Here is a 596-nt window from a genome sequence, read left to right as displayed (position 1 = left end):
ATAAACATTTGAAATATATGAGTTTGTATGTAATGTATGAATATAATATACAAGTTTCACTTTTTAAATGGAATTACTGAAATCAATCTACTTTTTCATGATATTCTAATTTTATGACCAGCACCTGTACACCAACATGAGCTAAAAATGAGTTTGAAACAAACCAGTCTTTCATATGGGTGAAGTTATGATCCAGACAAGTGTTTTAAGTAAAAAGGCAAATAGTCAGCTGAATATTTACTAATCTCCAAGTCAAAGATTAGGTAATTAGGTTGTGAAGTTGTCGGCGTTAATCTTCAAATTAACACACAAAGCTATCATCACGGTCAAATTTTGTATCAGTTTTAGATAATTAATGAAACACAGATATACAACCTCATTTCCAAACAAGTTGGGAGATTGAGTACAGTGTAAAAAAACAGAATACAATGATTCATAAATCTTGATCCCAGTTTATAATGAAAGATTTCAAGAATGTGGAGAAATCTTTACACAAATGATTGGAGGCTCTCAGGCAGCATTAAAAGCAGGTCTGAAAATGCAGTTAGCTGTACCATTCACAAATGCTGCTTAAAGCTCTATCCTGCAAAGAAGAA

The sequence above is a fragment of the Kryptolebias marmoratus genome, linkage group LG1, assembly GCF_001649575.2.
Source record: "Kryptolebias marmoratus isolate JLee-2015 linkage group LG1, ASM164957v2, whole genome shotgun sequence".
In the NCBI taxonomy this organism is placed as follows: domain Eukaryota; kingdom Metazoa; phylum Chordata; class Actinopteri; order Cyprinodontiformes; family Rivulidae; genus Kryptolebias; species Kryptolebias marmoratus.
Note: the sequence above shows the minus strand (reverse complement) of the source record.